The sequence below is a fragment of the Miscanthus floridulus genome, chromosome 10, assembly GCF_019320115.1.
Source record: "Miscanthus floridulus cultivar M001 chromosome 10, ASM1932011v1, whole genome shotgun sequence".
Taxonomy (NCBI): domain Eukaryota; kingdom Viridiplantae; phylum Streptophyta; class Magnoliopsida; order Poales; family Poaceae; genus Miscanthus; species Miscanthus floridulus.
This window is the reverse complement of record NC_089589.1, coordinates 64,218,320-64,240,357: the sequence shown is the minus strand read 5'-3', so window position 1 is coordinate 64,240,357 and position 22,038 is coordinate 64,218,320. Positions and strand designations below refer to the sequence as shown.

Here is a 22,038-nt window from a genome sequence, read left to right as displayed (position 1 = left end):
ATAGGATGGCATAGGAGATACTTGGGGCCATGTACTCGTCAAAACGTATTAGTAATCATTTTTTTAAAAGTAAACCGCAGATTTAATTATTCTTTTGTTTCATTCACATTGGTTTGGTTCCCGGTAAATCGTAGTATGACAACTCGAAAGCGAAGAAAAACAAAAAAAAAGTGCTTGCATGGTAGATTTGCGCGCCAAGACTTTTTGCGAGCCCGCGAAAACGAAAATTCACACCGTGCGTTTTAAGGCCGGAGGCGAACAATTTCGGCGCGTATCCGTCTCCGTCCCCGAAGTGCCCACACCACTCCGTCTAGGCCATCCCAGCCAAGACCCAAGAGGCGGCAGCCATGAGCGCCGCAGGCAGGGACAGCCCCGTCTTCCGCTCGGCCCCGCCCACGCCTCGCCGGCGGCGTGCTCCGGTGGCGGATGAGTTGGGGGATCGGGCAGCCCCAAGGCGAAGCGTCGCCTCTTTGCTGTGGGCTCCGGCAGCCGCTCCAGCGTTGCCTCCTCCTCCTCCGCCGCCGCCGCCGAGGTGCGTTTTTGCTCGGCCAAAATTCAACAGTTCCGTAGTTTCGCTGAGTTCGGAGGATGTTTGAGGGCATTGGTGGATTCAGATTGGCTGTGATCCAGAGCCTGTGGTGTGGAATCGGGGCATTTTTGTTGGTTAAGATTGGTTGTGTGCGCATTAGTAGGCCCTGGCTGTTCACAAGAAATCCATAAAAATATAAAATTGAATGTTCACTTGGCCCTGTAGATATGCCGGAATGTCATTTACAGTGTAGATTGATGTTCTGTTATATAAAAGTTCAGAGCTTGATTCCATGATACATATTTTGGAATTTTAGGGGTTCCATTGATGCTTGTCAGAGCAGGAGCAGTGTATGTTCCATTACTCTTAACATTAATCTTTGATGGGATTTTGTGGTCACTGTAAAAAGGCACACGAATCCCTTCTGGTGTACAAATTGAGCTTCTTATGTTGGACCATTTGCGTCTTCCTGATGCAGTTCTGGGACACCCCTTGTAGGTGGACTGGCTACATCGTCTACGGCAGCTGATCCTTCTTGCTGGTGCTATGGCATCAGTAGCAGTGTCCTTCATTGAGGTGATGAGGAGGCGCAGGAAGTACAGCGCCCAGCAGTTTGCTCGACTCCATGACGCCATTGTTGGTCTCGCATCTGCTGTTCGTGCTGCCACTGCTCCAGTCGAACCACACCCTGATCTGTACCCCACAGTGATGGGCATCCCTGGCTTCATTGAGGAGCAGCTTCTGGCTGTCCTCTTCTACCTCAACCAGGGCAGACCCCGTGGGATGATGTTTCTGGCGATGTCTGAACCGCATCGCGTGTTGTGGATTGAGCAGATCCTCGCCAAGCAGGAGCTCTGAGCTAGCACTAGCAGGTGGGTTTAGATGGTTAGGAACTAGCAGGTGACAATGGCAGATACCACTCCCTTTTGGTGATGCAGTTGAGATTGACTGTGACAGTAGTCGCGTTGATTATGGATTGTAGCATGGTAGTGTATGCTACGGTTGCAGCAGCGATATTTTGTGAATCTAGCTGCTTTATGATATAGGTAACTGTGGCGCTTTGACAATCTTCAGTTCTCAATTTGTACCATCGCTGTTGCGCTGTTGATCTCTGCATAAGATGGATGGAAGGCTGAGTTGAGTTTTTGCATTTCTGCCACAGATTGGGTAATGACTACTGGAGAACCTGTAATTGTGGCACTACCTTTACGTTTTGCTACTACCTAATTATGGTGGAGTCATGGAGACAACAGAAATTGGTTTTAGGAACTACTGTGTATCCTGGAAACTTTGTGAATCAGATTTTATTAGCCGACTTTAGCCAAACCTATAAAACTCAATGAAAAGTAGAACTGTTTCATCGACCTCCATAACCCCAAATCTCATAAATCTTGATGTGTGAACAGGTTTGATTCTCCCAAAATCTAAAGTTTTCCTTGTTTCTTTCTGTACGGAGTATTTCACAGAACTTGGGATGCAAACAAAATTAAATTACAGATTCATATGGATGAGGAAGGATGAGCCATGAAATTACCATGGCCGCAGCACGGTTGTCTTTAGATCTTGGGTTTGGTTGGATCCTGTTGTGCGTACCTCGTTACATGAATTTGAAGAGTGATGATAAAACTAGCGCTTTGGTTTACCTCTTAGAGTGTTTTCCGATGAGTATATGCGACCGACTAATAGTCGGGACATACGTACAAGTACCCGAACAAGTGTTTTATGCTGTGTATAGGTGTTGTTATTGTGGAAATGTAGCCTCTTACCATGTAATTAGATGCATAATGGGAGGAAAACCATCATAATTCTCTAATAAAGCATGTAGAAGTAAATTCTAGTGCCAGCAAATTCTAATGTTGCTCAGGTTGTCTCGGCCTTTTAAAAACAGTTGTATTTTCACTGTTGTCATTCTGGTTTCTGCATAGGGTAATTATTTAACACCATATTATGATTAGGTTAGTTTTGGTATTATGTACCATAAAGGAATAAACATTGCAGCTTTGTGTACACTGTCAGTATGCATGGCTTGACTTGTATTATATTTCCTTCCATTTGTGTATACTTTGATTGTTGATCTGTTCCCATATTGCCTTCTTTATGACATAGAATTGTGACATCCGACCTAGTTTGAAATTTGGCCCATAGTGGCCTATGTGCATGTTAATGAGATATTGTGGAGAGTTTAGTCCTACATTGGTTATTAAAGGTGGGATAGACCAACATATAAGGCTTCTAGAGTCAATCTCACCATCCCTGGGTTAATCCTTTTACACGAAGCGAGGACGAAAGCGTAAGTGGGATGGTGGTGGTGTGGCTCACTCAGAATGTAAAGTGGATAAGCCGTTTGGACTCTGGGGCGTTACAAATGGTATAGGAGCCAACCTTCGCAGCCACGGGCACGTGCGGGTCAGGGCCCCGTTGTGTGTATGTTGGTATGTTGGGCCAACGAGGACGTTGGTTCCTTTGAGGGGGGGGGGGGGGGGGTATGTATGTGACATCCGGTCCAGTTTGGAATTTGGCCTATGGTGGCCCATGTGTATGTTAATGAGATATTGTGGAGAGTTTAGTCCCATCTTAGTTGTTAAAGGTGGGATAGACCAACATATAAAGCTTCTAGAATCCATCCCACCATCTCTGGATTAATAGAGGGTCATGCGGATATTGTGGATGGGTTCCCCTTCTGTGTCCACCTAGTGTGTTGTTAATGAGATATTGTGGATGTGCATGTTAATGAGATATTGTGGATGGTGGCCCATGTGTATGTGCATGTTAATGAGATATTAATGAGTATGTGTATGTTAATGAGATATTGTGGATGGTGGCCCATGTGTCCCACCATCTCTGAATTTGGCCTATGGTGGCCCATGTGTATGTGCATGTTAATGAGATATTGTGGATGGATTCCCCTTCTGTGTCCACCTAGTGTGTTGGGAGAAGGAGAACGTTTCCAGAGGGTCATGAGGCTGCCCGCATTTCTTTCAACTAGTAGTGACCAAGAGTGCTAGGAAGGATACCTTCAACCCGTTCTATGTCCTTTGTATCGACAGGATTCTTTCTTGTGCCTGGGCGGATCAGTTCCAGACTGGAATGAGGGGTGGTTTTGGCAAGCCTCAGGGTACCTGTGCTCGTGAGGACATTGGCCAGGTCCTCCTTTCTGTGCACTGCGAGGAAAGCAATGCCAATCATGCTGAAGAATCCCGCCACCGTGCCAAGTTCAAGTTCCCTGGCGGTCAAACGATCATCTGCAGCAGGAACTCCAGGAAGCGTTATTTTGGAATGAAGATGCTTACTGATTGCTGTTGTCTTGATATAATTGTCATGGTATTGATAAAAGGTTTGAATTTGACTTCTCTGGTCCATTTTTTTATGGGGCTTCACCAAGTTCTCTGTGCTGAGTAGGCAGTATCCATTTTTTTATGGGGCTTCACCAAGTTCTCTGGTCCATTTTTTTATGTACGACAGCGAGCACAGGATCCTGCTTGATAGCATCAATGCTAAGGTGAAGATTTGTTCGAGTCACTACGTGTTAATGTGCTAGCATCATGTACTTTTATTTGCATTTTGATGCTGCAACTCCATTTTACTTGTTTGATTGATTTACATTTTTTTTTTGCGAGGGTTTGATTGATTTACAAATATAGCTAACACTGGTTTGTCTTTTGCCCATTCTACAGCTGCTTGGTGTCCATGGTTCCCTGTATTAGCATGCCCATGGGAAGGCTTTCCTTCTAGAGAACATTGAAGCGTCTGCATAGACTGCTATCTCCTGTGCCTAGAACTTGAGGGATTTTCTGTTGTCTTATTTTGCATGCTGTAAGTCATGTTAAGTAGAGGTTATTGGTTGCAGCATGATCTACCTCCATAGCCATTTGATGTGGAGGTTTACATACTCGTAATATATCATTTGAACACTTGTTATGCGTTGCTATCATCAGGGCTGCATCTCATTGAGTCAACTTTCTAGAACGACTTTCTAATGCTGCTTGAATGTTCTGATCCTCTAGTTTCCGTGTTCCTGACTACTCATCCGATACCTTCGATTATGGAAGATATGTGCTATGTTTTTTTATGCACTTATGCTGGAACCCTGATCATGTAGAGCATTTCACCTGTTGCTAGTAGTTGGCACCAATTTTGGACATCAGTTAGCTCACCAATTTTAGATATCGGTTAGAAATGAATACTCTGATTGCTCCAGACTAGCGAAATCACAGTACTGCAGTAAGCATGCCAGCAATAACCCAGTAGATGCAATGATGAGGAATTGAGATGCTATTCAGCATTTTCTTTTTATACAAGAGCCACTCATCCTCACCACTGAGTTTTACTCACATTCAGCCCCAGGGCAAGGAGGATTTGCATAAACATCTGTGGCTCTGGACTTTTTCTAGTTGTCTAGCTACTGATTGAGTTGTGCGCCCAAGTTATATTTTTATTTTGGGCCTGCTGGCAAGCCCACGGCACATTTCCGCAAATCTCGAATGCTCTCGCAAAATGTGTCCCTTCCATCTATCTGGAAACCTGAACTGGAACAGCAGAAATCATATGGTACATTCAATTTCAATCATCCACATGTACCATGCATGTGCCATAATTCTATCAGTCTGCTTGGTGTGGCACAATTACGAAGAGACCACAATACATAGTACATACTCTCCTTTACCACACAAGTTCAAGAACCAAAGTATAAAGAAACAAAATCCATTCGCTTCACTCAAAGACCCGGCAACGTTTTCGTTGCAAGTCAAGTGACCTGTAATAAGTAATAACAAATGCCACGCCATGGCATTATTTGCATTTCATCCTTCACTCGAAGCTGATAGATCATCAAATTTTAATCTCCATCATTGCTATCCCTTTGTGGCATCCGACAACAATCCTACACAAAGTAGCGCCAGAGGTATAGCAGAGTTGAGCAGCAGAGTTTTAGTGAGCGAACAAATTATTTTCAACAAAATACATGTTTATCACCACTTAAATTGTATCGAACAACTTCATGTGTCACACTTATGCCATTGGATATCTTAGTGTGTTTACTGCCATGTATTAACAAGATTCATACTGTACACTCACATGAACTGTTATGAAAATAAAAATGGAAGCATATTAAAATTTTCATTATATTGTTAGACCTGATCTGCAATATGATTCCATGCCCCATGCGATATTCTAGCTAGAAAGTACTCCCTCCGTTTCAAAACGTAATTTTACTTTTGTAAATATATAGCTTTTACTATGCACCTAGATATACATGACTGTATACATAATAAAAACTATCAATCTAGAAAAACCAAAATGAGTTAATTACAGTTTGAAACGGAAGGAGTAATAAATGTGTGTTCTATAAGCCTTGATGTTCATTATTCATAGGTTCATAGCTAGTGGGATTTCATATCACGCATAATTTTACATAGCCAATCGCACCAAAATTATGTCAAAAATAGTGTTTTTTGGGTGTATCCTGAATTGTTTGGCAATAAATATCAGAGTGGTATTGTTCTAATTGGTCAGTGAAGTATTTGACAAACAAAAAAATTTTTGAATTACCTTTGTAACTCATCTATATATCCAACATCGGAAACTGCTCCGAGGTTAAGAGCAATAATATTCTCAAGCCTGTAAGATAAGAAACCTATTGTTAACTTCTTTTTTTTGGAGATATAAGAAGCTCAGATTATTCCATCAACTATGAGCACTATATGTGTTCATGAGATTTTTTTGCAATAACCATTCATAACCGGAACTCCGCCTATGTTGTCTCAACATAGCAGGTCCCAAGCCCTGGTAAAGGAGGAGAGTTGTAGTAGGCGTGGCGAGCCAACGTTAAATCTAGCCATTCTAATGGAGATGAAACCGGAAAGAAAACCGTTGGGGCGTAACCCTCTTAGCGACCGCCATATCGGAACCCGGGTATGGTGTTAAATGGGCAAGGGCCGGGTCGGCACCCCCTTGGTGGCGCGCCGTGTCGCGATCTGGGCATGGTGTCAAGTGAGCAAGGATCGGGTCGTCACTTCCTTAGTGGCGCGCTACATCGGCGCCCGGGTGGAGGACGAAAGATAATTTTACCCCTGAGCGAAATAGACAGTTTAATTTTCATATATTTCATTTTGAGGATTATTTAGACTATTTTTGTATGGTTTGTAGTTATCATAATTGCAAAAACTAATGTACACATTATTTTTGAAGCAATTATGATGACCTCAGGCCATACGAAAATAGTCTAAATAATCCTCCAAATGAAATATATTAAAACTGAACTTACCTATTTCGCCCAGGGGTAAAATCGTCATTTCGTCCTCCAATTAACATTATTAGAGGCCAAATCTAATGGAATGGCCATATAAGAAAGCAAGATGGATTTCGGGCCAAATAGGTAACTTCAAATCTAAAAGGGTAAGACGGAAAGTGAACTTTTTTAGAGCCAAGGAAGAAATTTTCTCAAAACAATAATTATGACTAAAATTTCACCATATATATATATACTATCTAAGTTAAAAAAAGAATGGCATTCTCTGATAATCCATCTTAACTTTGACAAATTATATAAAGAAATTGATATTTAATTATCTATTATATGTTAAGTTAATGCCCATGGTCGTGTTAAAAAGTTACCTGTATGTCATGGAATCCCAAATCCGAACAGTCCCATCAAGTGAACCTGTAAATAGCTTATGAAGCTCTTGGTGACAGTAGACAACACTAACATGGTGTGCATGCCCTTGTAGGAATTCCCTGCACCTCTTTATCTTCAGGTCCCAGATCTGGTTGAACAAAAAGGCGGAACGCATTATAGCAGTGATACGAACCATGGAAAGAGGAGGTGAGTCATGAATGTTTTCCACAACTGAAGATGTGGAACTGAAACCTGCGCAGTCTGATCCTTGGAGCCAGTGATAAGATGCAGAGGATCAGCACCAGTGATGTAATCAATACAAAGAAGGCCATCCGGATGTGCGTCCAACGTGATGGTGTTACACACATCAGAGTTAAGACCCCAGTCCCAGATCTGTGAAGTTTAGTCATAGCGCCATTTCAATACAGATTCTCAAAGAAATTTTGATCAAACACCGTACCATACAATAGAGTAAATTTCATATCGATCAAATGTTAAAAGACCACAAAAAGTTCTTAATGGATTAAAAATGATTCGAAAACGAGCATATACACAAACCTTGACCGTGCCATCCCAGGACGCGCTGGCGAAACTGTCAGTGCCATCTGGGTTAAAAATAACATGTGACACTTTATTAGAGTGCCCCTCAAATGTTCGAGTGCACACCCAAGGCCCCTTCTCAAAGTCCCAGTACTTGTCCCAGTGCCAGAGCTTAATCAGGTGATCCTCATGAGATGATGACAGTACATAAGAATTCTTGGGATGAACAGCCAAGGACATGATCTGACCATTATGCGCTTCGAAGCTTGTGGTGTCTTGGTATTCATCGTAGCCAAATACATGGATGCAGCCATTGCCATCACCAGCCACAATCCATTCCTCTCGTGCGATAAATTTAGCCACATAAACTGCATGCAACACTCCAGAGTTTGTGATTAATAAGCAAGATTGGATGATGCGGGAGAAAGTAATGGCAAATGATGAAGTGGGTTAGAAAGATTGCATGCCTGATTCTTCTGGTAATCTAATGGGATTCAAGATTGCCTGTGGATGAATGAATATATGTCCTTAGTTTAATCAGTTCAAATTTATTTAATCGTGATGAACACTCCGATGAGTAATAAGTGACAAAAAATGTAGCCTCCCACCAATGTCTGGTAGTTCCAGATGCGAAAGTTCCCTCTTTCATGAGTTGTCATAATCCTGAAGAAAAAATTAAATTACACAGCCAAGGCATTGATTATTAATCAGAACAATTTTGTAATCAAGCGCTTGGTACGTAGTACGCCCCGTGAATTTTTCTTTTTAAAAAAAAGATTGGCAGGAGCACTGCCTTGTCATATAAGGAGCGGAAGCAAGCTGGTTGTATAACGATTGGTTACATTTTGGAAACATAAGCACAGCTCATCTCTAAAAAAGTAAAAAAACCAAAAGAAGGTTAGCCATTTCATCCTTGATCAATGAGAACTTACCATGGCTCTTTTGGGTGCACTTCTATAGATGACACTTCCTGAGCATCCGGCGCCGTTATGATCTGATCCAAACCATTCATATAAGTTAGGCCCTGTTTGCATTCAAGGGGCTAAAGATTAGCCCTTCCCTTTTAGCCCTTGGGAATCCAAACAGGAGGGCTAAAAGGAGGGGCTAATCTTTAGCCCTCCATTAGTCCATTAGCCCTTGCAAGGTAGAATAAAGGAGGCTAAAAGTGCTAACAGATGACTTTACTCTTTTTCTCTCTCCTCTCTCTTTCACCTTTTAGTCATCTTTTAGTCGAGCATCCAAACAGCCCAAAAGGCTAAACTTTAGCCCCTTCATTTCAAGGGCTAATCTTTAGCCCTGGGCTAAACTTTAGCCAAGGGGATCAAAAAGAGCCTTACATGAAATCCAGTCATGCTTCGTATCAAATAAATTTTCTTATCCGAAACGTGTTGTTTAGCAAAGCAATAAAGAGAAACCCAAAGATTATTAGATCGATTTCCGGTCGAGTCAGCTGTCGGACAAATGCAACCCAGAAATTAAGGATGACCAGTGCAGAAGAAAACAAGTGCACAATTTACGTCACACACAGGTGAGGTAAGCGCGTGTTTAGTTCGAACCCCAAATTTTCAAAAAGTGCTACAGTACCTATCACATCGAATCTTGCGATATGTGCATGGAGCATTAAATGTAGACGAAAAAAAACTAATTGCACAGTTTGGTTGGAAATTACGAGACGAACGTTTTGAGCCTAATTAGTCCATGATTGAACAATAATTACCAAATAAAAACGAAAGTGCTACAGTAGCCTAAATTTCCAAATTCATCGAACTAAACACGCTGTAAATGGGGAAAAAAAAGCTTCATTTTGTTTAGCAAAACTTACCTTGGATGATGCCTCTTCAGTTGGCGGAGAAGAAACAAACTCCAATGTCACCTCTTGCTCTTGCACCTCATCGTCGTCCGACTCTTGTGCTTTGTTAAAGTGACTTTGAAACTCTCGGACGACCGAGGCTTGGTCAAGACACTGCTGACGGCTCACTGCAACGCTCTGTACCAGTAAGCCTTCATCGCCGTCCAATCGTGGTCGCTTCTGCTGGTTACTCATCCTCAGGGCGATGGTGTAGGTACACTTTGGTGGCACAATGCCGAGGAGGGGCAGGTTGGTGTGGTACATCTTCTGGCCTTTGGACACAAGCCTGAATGCCACACGGTGGTCTTCCTTGTTGCGTAGCCGCAGCAAGGGGGAGGCGAACCTTTTTTGGCTTCAACGGGAATCGGAGTTCCATCGGATGCACGTCAAGCAGCTTACCGGCATCATGAACCATAATCATGGTTTCGGTTTCATCCAACATACGGACGATGGCTCCTATGTTGGGTCTTTTGTGCCTGTCTCCCTCCACACACTGCGATGCTATTTCAATGCATTTCTTCACTTGTTGGCAATATCCTTCCAGTGACCGGCCCTTCAATGATTCCTGTAGCCTTCTCCTCCAGTTTTTGAATACCTACGGAGTTAACACAAATGAAGACATAACGAATTGGTCAAACATAATTGTCTATTGATCTTTCTTAATCTTAGTACATAGACTAAAGTAAACTTTTTATTACATCCTCCATAAACTCTTGGGAAATGATCTCATCCTCAATAGTATATCCCCGCCTCCCTGTTAACATATATATAATCGTGACACCCAAGCTGTAAATGTCGGATTTTACTGAAATAATGCCTTTATTTATAAACTCTGGCGGCATGTATCCCCTGCACAACATCATAAATATCATAAACAGTTCTGGTAAAATAAATGCAGTTTGACTTTGAGCTTATAAAAATGAGGGTTTAGTTTGCAAAATTAGCTCACAGCGTTCCGTATATAGATGATGTTACCACGGTATGACCTTCTTGAAGGCATCTTGACAGAGTAAAATCTGATATCTTTGGTACCATGTTCTCATCCAGCAATATATGGCTTGGTTTAAGATCCAAATGCAAAATTGGACTAATAGGCAGTTCCTCGTGAAGGTATCTTAAACCATCACAAATTCCTTTGAGTATTTTGTACAGTCTGCACCAATCCAGTCCATCACATTCGTCTGCAAAACAGATATTTTGTGCATCTAAAGTTGACTCTATTTTGCAAAACATATATAGTTTCTAACTTCAAACAACAATTTTCTTCAGTTACAGATAATATATTATTTGTTCATTGTTGTAGTACCTTACCTGATGAAATATGCTTTGTAAGGCTTCCATTCTGCAAATACTCGAAGCAGAGTGCTCGATGAATTTTATCAGCAAGAACTACTCTTCCATGGTGTTCTACAAGTAACTTTTCTGTTTCATCACAGTAGCCAACTAATCGTACAATATTTTCATGCTGGATCATTCCCATACTATAAACTTCATTCTGGAAGTGCTCAGTATCGACTCCACTGAAGCCGTTAAAATGAAGAATCTTCACAGCAATGTCCCTTCCATCTTCATTGACTCCCTGTTTAATATCTCATTTTAGTAGGTTAAGCTCTTAATTATTCTCTCCAATGGTACTGACCTTTGGATGCCTTGGAGGTGCAAATGCTCATCATACCTTGTAAACGTTTCCAGACCCTCCTCGACCAATTAGTCTATCTTCTGAGAAATCATTTGTTATTTCTCTCAGTAATTTATATGAATAATTTCTTGTCTTGTATGGACGGTTCGAACTATTCTTTGTGTAACTAGATCTGCTATCTTCATCGTTCCACTCTGATTCTGATAAAACAAAATATATACGGAACGGGAGTCAGTGTTATGCATGGGACATATATACATAATGGTAAAATTTGCTACAGGACACTGGAAAGTGACCTCCTTTTGCTGGTGGACACCGAAAATGTTGGACACTTTGCTTCTTGCCAAATTTGCTAGAGGACACCGTGCCCAATAAAATATTCATTTCTACTTTGGAGGAGAGAGAGAAGAGTGGTGAAATGTCCTTCTGCCCCTCTCTCTGTCTTCCTCCCCTCCGCGCGGACACGGGTGACCGGCGAGCTTGACGGTCCCTCAGGTGGTGTGGTTGTGGCCTCGGTCAGTGCCCGCGGCGAGCAGCGAGTGCTCGCGCCGGGAGAGGAGGACAGCACGGTGAGCTGGACGGTCACCTAGATGGATGCCTGTTGGCCGCATCGGGCAGGCCATAGGCCGCGAAGAAGTGCGCGGGAGAGGTCGACAAGGTGGTCGCCAGCGCGGAAGCGCCTAGACCGCCGCGGTCCCCATCCGCCCAGGACCCCAGCTCTGCTCTGCAGGGCTCCTCCAGCACCTCGCCCGGGCTCCTCCCTTTTTGCCTTCGCGGCTGGTCCTCCCGGGGCTGGCAGCCCCTGCAATTGGTGAGGTTGCGGCCGACGACCACGCGCGCTTTCTGTACCATCGCAGTTGGCTGCCCTCGGCAGCTCGCGCTCTAGCGGTCGAAAGCCCCTGCAGCTGGCAAACTCGAGGCCGACGGCCTCCCCGCCATGGCCCGTGTGGTCTTTGATCGTGGCCAGCCCGGCCTCTGCTCGTCGTGGCCTTGCACTCCGCGCGCGTCTTCATGGAACGAAGTGGAAGGGGGAAGAAAAGAAATGGGAGCGAAGAACAAAGGGCGAAAAAGATATTTCACCGCTGTTCTCTCTCCTCAGGAGCAAGAAATTAATATTTTTATTGGATGTGGTGTTTAGGAGTAAATTTGACAAAAACAAAAGTGTCCACCAACCGGCGTGAAAGAGGCGAGCGCGCTCGTCAAGAGAAGCCCGCGCCGGCATCTCCTCCAACCGGCGGTGGCAGAGCTCCTCCAACCCCTCTCCGTTTTCCCCGATGGCGGGCGTGCTGGGCCCAGCGGCGGCCCCAGCGGGCGCCCCTCCAAGGTCACGCACCATCTCCGTCTTCCCCGGCGGGCGGGCGGGCTCGGCCCCCACAACGGGCAAGCTCCGCAGCAGTGGGTGAGCTGGTCTCCCATGGCGAACTCAGCAGGCACCCAGACGAGGTCACGCGTGGGCTCCGTCTTCCCCGAAATCAATTTATGGAGACGGGTGTCCGCCTCTAGAAATCAATTTATGGAGATGGACATCTTAAAGTGTCCGCCTCTGAAAATCAATTTACAAAGACAGGCGTCCTAAGATGACCGCCTTTGTTAATCGATGACTTTTATAGGTGGTCGCCTTGGGACGTTGGCCTCTGTAAATAATTTTTGGAGACAGGCATTTTCCATGAGGCCGCCCGACCATTTATGAAGGTGGCCGCCAGCCGTTAACAACAGAGGTTGTCTCCTAAAATTATTTTTGTGGTAGTGACATGCTTTTGATTAATAAGATTAGAAAATTAAAAAAGTTCACCACTAACGAAAACTAAGGAAAAGATAATATTTTGGCTTGAAAGAGAGGCGGCGTTCCATCGGGTGCACGTTATCAATTGAGCAGCTTACCAGCTTCATGAATTCTGTTTTCTGTTTCGTCCAACGCATTGACAATATGGCCTATGCTGGGTCTTCTCTGCCTGTCAGCCTCCACGCATTCCAATGCAATTTCTATGCATTTCTTCACTTGGTTGCAATATATATCCACTATTAATAGATGGTGGCCTGTCAATGTTGCTTCTAGCCTTTTCCTCCACTTCCCAAGTACCTACAGGGTCATAACAGTATATAGTTACATAGAATGGTGGTTACAAACATTGGACATTTACTCAAATGAATTGATAGAGAAATGTTTATTGATCATATAGTACATATACGAAATTTAACTTTTTTCTTACAAACTTGATAAATTCTTCAGAAGTCATGTCATGCAATAAGGAGTGTGCTGAAATCCCTGCCATCATTTCTAAGATTATTATCCCCAAGCTGTATATGTCGAATTCTTTTGATACTATTTGCATAGTCACGAACTCTGGCGGTAGGTATCTCCTGCACGACATCGTAGTTATCTGACACAGTTCTGCTACGAGCAAGTGTATGACTACCAAACAGAAAACAAACATTCAGTTACGGCTGCTCACATTGGGCTGAAACCCATTATTGTCCTCATTTTATCTTCACCGAAGACTCTTTCCAGACCAAAATCTGATATTTTAGGGACCATGTTCCCATCCAGAAGTATATTGCTTGGTTTCAGGTCTAAATGTATAATAGGATAAGGCAGTCCCTCGTGAAGGTATCGTAAACCATTACAAATCCCCTTAATTATTTTATAGCGTGTGCACCAATCAAGTCCATCAGATTCGTCTGGAAAACAAAACAAATTTCGCATATCAAATTAACTTATAAGTCATGAATTACTATTTACTTTTATTATCAATTATACTGTATATATGTTGCATGGTGCATTGCGGTACCTAAAATATGCCGTTCAATGCTTCCATTTTGCAAATACTCGAAGCAGATTGCACTATGGATGCGGTCAGCAACGACAAGTCTCCCCTTGTATGGTAAAATTTCCTGTTCTGTTTCATAGCAGTATCCAGCTAATTGTATGATATTTTCGTGCCGGAACCTTGCCACAGTTTCAACCTCAGCTTGGAAATGCTCAGGATCGAATGCAGAAAAGTAACGAAGAACCTTCACCGCAATTTCTCGTCCATCTTCATGAATTCCCTAATTAATTTCTCATTTTAGGAAAATGAGTTCTCTGATGATTTTTGGATGCCTTGTAAGTGTAAATGCTAACCATACCTTGTAAACGCGTCCGAACCCACCTTCACCTAGTAATCTTTCTTCTGAGAAATTATCTGTTATTCTTCTTAGTAATTCATATGGATAGTATTTCATCACATATGTGCGGTCCACCTTCTGTTTGTTTGAACAAATATTTGTTACACAAAAGGGAAAAGTTTTCAGTATGATGTATGATACACATAGCATCTACCACGATTATGATACCATTTCCTCCTCGTCAAAATAATTGTATCATTATGTTCTAAAAATGTATCATTCAAATGGGAAATATTACTCGCATATATATGAGATTGCAAAGTATCATTACACTAGTACCGAGAACAATATTACTCTTATATATATGAGATTGCAAAGTATCATTACACTAGTACAAAAAAACATTTCTGCCAGGAATCAAACTCACAACTTCAATCTTATATTGTATTATTTCCTTACCACTAAACCTTAGATTCACTTATGACTAAGTGGTTAATACATTCCTTTTGTATTCATTTTAGTGAATATTGTAATGCATAGTTGAGACCCTAAACGACTTCAACTGAAAATAGATTGAATCAGAAATTTTTTGACCTCTTCGAGGACTACAACTCTGGTTTAGGTCATTTCTTCATCTGAAGTTATTTGAAAATTTAAAAAATCGATTTCAAATTATTTGTACTAGCGGCAGGTTAAGAAAGTCGCCAGTGTAAACATATCTATACGGACGGTTTTCTTAAGATTACCGCCAGTAGAAATCCTAGATTTATGTTGACACTAGTCATAAGCTTAAAAACACCCACTAGTATAAATCCAATTTACACCAACGGTTCATACCATCAGGAAATCCGCCGGTAAAGATATCTCCTCTGGCAGTTATAGCCATGGGCATACAATTCTATTTCTACTGGCGCCTCTTCTTTCTGAGTTGCTAGTAGAATAAATCCGTAGCATCGACAAAAACCGTTTTGTCTTAGTGTTACGCTATTGTGTTAGAAAATGAACAGAAAGAAAAACACATAATTTAATATAAGTATTTTTTATTAGTTAGATGTATAAATTAATAAGTAATGCTTATGTCTTCTAAGGTTGTACCCCGTGTGAGAGCGTCCAGTTATTAATTATTAACTCTGTCAATACTCCACGAGAGATCATACCTTTTCTATTTGCAACGGTATGTTTCGCATCATTATTTCAGCCTCATTTAAAGCACAGACAATTTCTTGTATGCTTGGCCTTTCCTTCCGATCCTCGCTCAAACATTTTGATGCCATCTTAATGCATGTCTTCACCTGTTGGCAGTAGTATGCTTCTAGTTCCAGTGATGTAGGCTCAATTGTTTCCTGTAGCCTTTTCTTCCAATTATTATGTACCTGCAACATTAGGACCTATAATTAGAAGGCAGATATATATTGCAAACAAAGTTTAAACACAAAATGCATTTTTTGTTTAAAAATAAATAATAAGATTGATATAAGACCAAACGTATTCTTACATGCTTAACAAGTTTTCGAGGTAACATATCAGCGAAGCTGTGGTATCCTTCATTTCCAATCATTATTTTTGTAATTATAACACCCAAACTAAATATGTCAAATGCTTCTGAGAGCAACTGGAATTTCACGTACTCTGGTGGCCAATATCCACTGCACATCATCATAGATAGGAATATTGTTATACACAGTGACTAAAGAGGAAAAACATATTAGCATGTCAATGTTCAAAATTGTGCATCGTTATGAAAAGCTAAAATAGCAAGAAAAATGAAGGGTTGGTCATTATGATACCCACGTAGAGGAACCCTTAACCTTTTCAAATCAACTTGTCGAGGCATACTTAAGCTTACCATGTCCCAACCGAATTTATTGTTTGTTTTGTTCTTTCTTCTCCAATTAATCTTGATAAACCGAAATCTGCGATTTTGGGCACCATTTCCTTGTCTAGCAATATATTTTCAGGTTTTAAGTCCAAATGCAATACAGGTGATTCCAACCCCACACGAAGGTGTTTTAAACCCTCACAAATCCCCTTAATTATTTTGTAGCGAATATGCCAGTGAAGCCCCTGATATTCATCTGTACATACAAAAGAAAACATTAAAGAACACTTAAATATACTTCGGCAAAGAATCATTTGTTATAATGTAAATGAAATTGCATGTATGGCCTGTTGAGAATCAAGTTATTTGCCTGAAATATGCTTGTGAAGGCTGCCATTTTCTACGTATTGGAAGCAGAGGGCACATGCATCTTTTCAGCAATAACTTCTGTTCCATCGTCACGCTCTACAGTTTGTTTCTCCGATTCGTCACAGTAGCCCACTAACTGTACAATATTTCGATGATCGAGTCTTGCAAGGTTTTGGAACTCATTCCTAAAGGCATTATCATCAAGTGCAGCCATGTCACGAAGTATCTTTAGGGCAATCTCTTTTCCATTTAGTACACCCTGTCAAACAAACTCTCATTAATACAGAGCAATTGTGTTTTCTACTGATAATTATGTAAGGGACTACCTTACCCACGTTTAAGCCAGGGCGTACAACTTTTTCTCCCACATGGTATTGACAAATTTTACGTACTTTGAAAGTATATCCAGTTTTGAGAAATTTTAAGGCAGAGACGGAAGAATGGTAGGTTGGCACATTTAATGATTTAATGATGTAACTAACTATGCCCGTGTTTGGCAAGAATTCTCACCAGCTTATATATGATAAAAAAAAGGAAGACCTCTCAGCCTTTGTCATAGCAACTCCAGCAGGGCCCCTACTTGAGCCCCTATAGCTAAATATAGGGGCTCAGGCCAAAAAACGTGCTTCAGCGGGGCCCCTACTGTGGCCCTAAAATTTAGCTGGGCGCCCAAATCATACCTCCAGACCCCATTCCCGTTGGGTCTGGGCCAAGCCCCCAAATCCTCCCGCGCGTCTCCTCGGGCTTCGTGGGCCTCCTCCTTGATGGCTCCTGGGCCGACGGCTTGGACATGGTCGTATATACGGGCAGTTGAGGGTACCCCTGGCCCATATATCTGACACCGAGCATCGACCAGCACGCCGAGCATCCAAGGCTCAGGGGCTCCTAGTGCCGCCCCGACCGACGGGCGCGCGGCGCTACGCCCACTCCTCTAATAAAGTCACGCAGGTAGCATGACACAAGTGGACAAATCCCTCCACCGGCTCCAGGGGCTCCTGGTCTCCCGGGCCCGCTCGTCAGCCCCCCAAGCCAGGCGTCTTCACCGCCATGGAAGCTTCGAGAAGGCTCACCCAGTGGAGGCCTGTCCAAGCAGACATCCCCTGACGGTCAGAGCGTCAGGGCAGAAGAACCAGGTGGCGCCCGAGGCTCCCTCGACTCCACGACAACGCCAGGGTCCATCCACGCCGCAGCATCACCCTCCTAGACTTCGGCGCACGTAGACCATAGACAGAAACCTCGAACCGCTTGTACCTGACCTTCCTTAGAATATAAGGGGGAGGTTGGCTCCTAGAGAGGGGGAGGTCAAAACAGAACAGAGAGCATTTTGAGCTCCGCCCCGAGAGCAGAGCAAGCTGAGAGGAACGGTCGAGCATTCCTCCCCCCAACAACCCGGCAAGAGAGAAGAGCGTTCTTCTCCCCCACCGGGGAAAAAACCTCACCGCCGACGAGCCTTATGATAGCACCGAGCGACCCCCTGTCAAATCTCTTACTCTTTCGTTGTAAACCCCCCCCCCCGATTCGGGTGCTCTCAAATATAAATAAAGAACAACCACTGCTGGACGTAGGGCTCCGATAGCCTGAACCAGGATACATCGTCGTGTCTTCTCTTGTGTTCTTGAGTCCACCGGAGACCCACACTCAGTGACACCCGACGAACAACGATGCTTACCGCGGCAACCAACCCACGACAGTAGGGTTGAGAAACAAGGGTGGACGACAGGCAATGTCGCCAAACAATGGCAGAGGGAAGAGGACTGAGGGGGGCTCGGGACCCTCTAACATTTTTATGCTCCCACATTGCACCTCCACAATTAGCTACTTAGGGCACTCAAAATGCAGAAACTATGGTAGTTTCTATAGATATTAATTGCATTGCCACGTAGGCAATTTGCTGACGTGGCAAGTGATTTAATAAGGAGAGAGAAAAAAATCCAAGAAACCAAGTCTAACTAAGAAACTAGGTCTTCACAGTTATCGATGGACAAGAAACTACTCAAACTGCATTGGGAGAGCAAACTTGGTTTCTATCACTACTTATTTCCTATGCTATAGAAAATCTTGCACCGGGAAGGATAGTTTCTTGGTGCGATGTCCTATGCTATAGAAACTGTTAATAGTTTCTTGCATTGTGAGTGCCCTTATAGTTGTCCAATTAGCAAGTTAATGTTGCTATTTATGATTTGATTCATTGTCCTCCCTCTATATTAATCTCTAAAACGTCTTATATATAATTAAGGATTAAGTCTTCCTATTATTTTCTTCATCTCTTTTGCTTTATTATTATTGCCTAAAACATCTACTTTAGTACACACTTTTATTAGCTAGTTAATTGCAATTTGTGTTTTTGTTGCCCCCCAAATGATCTCAAAAGGCATTTATATTATTTAGGATTAGTCTTTTTGTTATCTTTCTTATCTCCTTTATTCTTGTTATTATCCTAGCGCCAAACTTGGCACCGAGCTCGGTGCCGTAGATCTTGGCGCCGAGTTTGGCGCCATTATCTATGGCACCGAGGTGGTGTTTTCAGTGACTGTTGGTGTTGGAAGTCCCGACGTAAGCCGAAACTCCCAACCGTCGGAAGTCACGACTCATGCCGAAAATCCTGACGCCTAGTCACTTAGCCTGCACAGTGACTGTGGCCGTCGGAAGTCCCGACGTGAGTCAGAACTCTCGACAGTCGGAAGTCCCGACCTGTCGGGGACCTAATACCGGGGTACCTAATGAGGAGGAACTAATAACCATCGAACGTTAACACTTTCGGTCAGACGAGAACGCTACTGCGCTTCTTGCCCGAACGACGGAAGGCTCCGCCTCGCCCGACCCCCGAGGGCTGGGCTCCGTCTCGCCCGATGGCTAAGGGCGGGCTCCGCCTCGCCCGACGGCTAAGGGCGGGCTCCGCCTCGCCCGACGTCCAAGGTGAAAGCATCTAGGCCCCTAGTTGGGTTTCGGCGATTAATGACAATACATGATTACTGTGACTAACGTGTGTTTTGCAGATGCAATTGAGTTAGGTCATGGTAATGGAGATCGATTGGGCCATCGTGATGGTCATGCCCTACGATGGAAATCGTTTCGGTTTTCAAAGGATGGATGACAAGGTTAAGAATGGACTAGTTCTAAGTGTCGATTGGGGTTGGAGTGACACTTAGAGTAGTTTAGGACTTTGTTTTTCCTTTGGCCATACTATTAAGGGGGGTACGGACGGGTAGCTTGACCTAGGTGAGTCTAGTGGGTTAGGTGTGGTGCACACTTGCTAAAACTAGCGCTAGGTAGCTCCTACATAGCCCTTAGATCCAATGGAGCAAACTTCATTCACGTATGATCGAGAGTTGGAAGTGAATGGAGGGTCAAATACTGACCGAACGCTGGCTTCGGTGCGACCGGATGCTGGTGCAGAGTCCGGTCAGTTCATTTGACCGAGGAGATTTCGTTCAGTGTGACCGGATGCTGGAAGGTCATGTGACCGGACGCTGAGAGCCAGCATCCGGTCGTTTACAGTAAGGTTCCAGAGAGGGAAAATTGCGACCGGACATGTCCGGTCAGTGCGGAGCATCCGGTCACACTATAAACACTGGAGTTCGGGGTGTACTGACCAGAGCGTCCGGTCAACATGACCGAAGCGTCCGATCACCCCGCAGAGGCACATAACGGTCCGTTTTTCAGCCGGTGTTATAAATAGAACCTCCACTCGTGTGTGGGGGTACTTTTGCTCATTCCAACAGCTGAGAAACACCTTAGAGAGTGCCAAGAAGAGCAAGGTCCTAGTGAGGTGATTGAGATTTGAGAATCCCAAAGAGAGCCCTCATTAGTGAGATCAAGAGTAGCAAAGTGTGCATCCACCCTTCTCATTAGGCTTGTCGTGGTCAAGTGAGAGTTCGTGCTTGTTACTCTTGGTGATCGCCATCACCTAGACGGCTTGGTGGTGATTGGGAGCTTGGTGATCATCCGGAGAGCTTGTGGATGACCCAACTCAAGTTGTGAGCGGTTGTGGGTGATTCACCGCGACGGAGTGTCGAAGAATCAACCCGTAGAGAGCACTTGATCCTTGCGCGGATCAAGGGGGAGCTACACCCTTGCGCGGGTGCTCCAATGAGGACTAGTGGGGAGTGGCGACTCTCCGATACCTTGGCAAAACATCGTCGCGTTCTTCCTCCTCTCTTTACTTTGAGCATTTACTTTGAGCAATTCAATTCTTGTCATTTATATTCTTAGAATTGCCATGCTAGAGTAGGATTGGAACATAGGTTGCAAGTCTTTTATGCGGTAGAACAACTAGAAACACTTTTTAGGCACAAGGGGTCAATTGGGCTAACCGTAGGATTTAATTATTACAAAGAAATTTAGAATTAGCCCAATTCACCCCTCCTCTTGGGCATCTTGATCCTTTCAATTGGTATCGGAGCCTCGTGCTCACATATTTAGGCTTAACCACCTAGTGAAAGATGTCTCACGGAGATGGACCTCCTCCTATCTTTGAGGGGGACGATTTTCCATATTGGAAAATTCGAATGGAGGCGTATCTAGAAGCTCTAGATGTTGGAATTCTTAGAGCCGCCTCACAAGGTTTCCCAAAACCTCGGGATGCCGCACACCCACAAGGCGATGAGTTGAACTATGAAAAATGGAATGCAAAGGCTAGAAACACCATATTTAGAGGTCTTTGTAAAGATGTGTTCAACCGGGTGAGGAACCACAAAGACGCCCATGCACTATGGTCGGACGTTTATGCGCTCCATGAGGGAACAAAGAGTGAGCGTGAGGAACGCTATCATCTGATCATGAAAAAGCTCAACTCTTTTGAAATGCTTCCTAAAGAATGTGCTAATGAAATGTATTCACGTTTGAATGTTCTTGTAGAGGAAGTCAATGGGCTTGGACTTACTCAAATGCAACCATCCGATGTTGTAAGAAAGATTTTGAGTGTCCTCCCCATTGAGAAATATGGGCATATTGTGACCGTGCTACATCAAGGTGATCTTTCCACCGCTACACCGACACAAATATTGGGAAAGATCAATGCTCATGAGATGTACATGCACATCACACCTCAAGATGGCGCATCCTCTATAAAGAAGAAAGAAAAAGACTTAGCATTCAAGGCTAGCCAAGAGAAGGGCAAAGTAAGACTTGAGTATGAGAGCTCAAGTGATGATGAAGTTGATGATGAAAGTCTTGCTCTCATGGTGAAGAAAACCGCCAAGATGCTAAAGAAGCTCAACAAGAGTGGCATCAAGTTTGATGGCAAGAAGAAGAAGTTCTTCACAAGCTCTAGAAGGAAGCCAATCTCCGAGATGGATTGCTACAATTGTGGAGAACTTGGTCATCTAGCTCACCAATGCACAAAGCCCAAGAAAGACAAGTTCAAGAACAAGAACAAGGGCAAGAAAGATGACTCAAGCAATGAAGATGAAGATGAGAAGAAAAAGAACAAGCCATACAAGAAGAGAGATGGCAAGAAGGACTTCCACAAGAAGAAGAAGAGTGAAAAGGCTTACATCATCGGTGATTGGCTCACGGACATTGATTCATCTAGTGGATCATCCGATGATGATAGTGACGACGAGAAGGTGGCCGC

At 43.5% G+C, this 22,038-nt stretch overlaps 1 pseudogene; it reads right to left on the bottom strand.

Moving 5' to 3' along the window:
• Nucleotides 1-5,227: 5,227 nt before the first annotated feature.
• Nucleotides 5,228-17,560, bottom strand: LOC136488768 (uncharacterized; annotated as a pseudogene).
• Between the last annotated feature and the right edge of the window lie 4,478 nt (nucleotides 17,561-22,038).